Genomic DNA, 609 nt, shown 5'->3' with positions numbered 1-609 from the left:
CCCGAGAGAGGTAAGTACTACTCCGCCCCCTATATCCTAACGGTCTATAGTATAGATCCATTCGACGCCGCCTCCCCGCGGATCCATTCTAGAGACCATCTACTAACCGCCCCCGCGTCTTCCCTATAGATAATGACTCCATTAATACTCTACCCGGCGACGTTAACGCTACTACTAGTACGGTACGGTCGCAGTACCTACCCAGCCTTAAGGACATTACGCTTAAGGACGCCGATTTAAGGCGCATTCGCCGGCTTACTCGCTAGCTTAACGACGATGTCCATTTTAATGAATAGGCTACCGCGGACCTTCCTCCCGAGGAAGATGACGCCGGCTTACGCGAGGAATCGGACGACTATACGGTATATACGTCCCTCTTTACCGGCCTCTTCTATCGGGTCGTCTACGACGAAGCCTATAAGGTTAAGAACCTTAAGATAATAAACGCGATCGCCATCGAGAAACTATACGCGCTTAAGAAGTAGTTCATCACCGCTACGCCTATAGTAAACCGGGTGTCGGACCTCCTAGAGTACCTATACCTCCTCTAGAACCCGGCCTAGGAGACGGACCTCCGGGACCTAGACGACTTTATCCTATCTACCTAGG

Source organism: Fonsecaea pedrosoi, assembly GCF_000835455.1.
Source record: "Fonsecaea pedrosoi CBS 271.37 unplaced genomic scaffold supercont1.4, whole genome shotgun sequence".
Taxonomy (NCBI): Eukaryota; Fungi; Ascomycota; class Eurotiomycetes; order Chaetothyriales; family Herpotrichiellaceae; genus Fonsecaea; species Fonsecaea pedrosoi.
The sequence above is the reverse complement of the archived record's forward strand: the minus strand, read 5'-3'. Positions refer to the sequence as shown.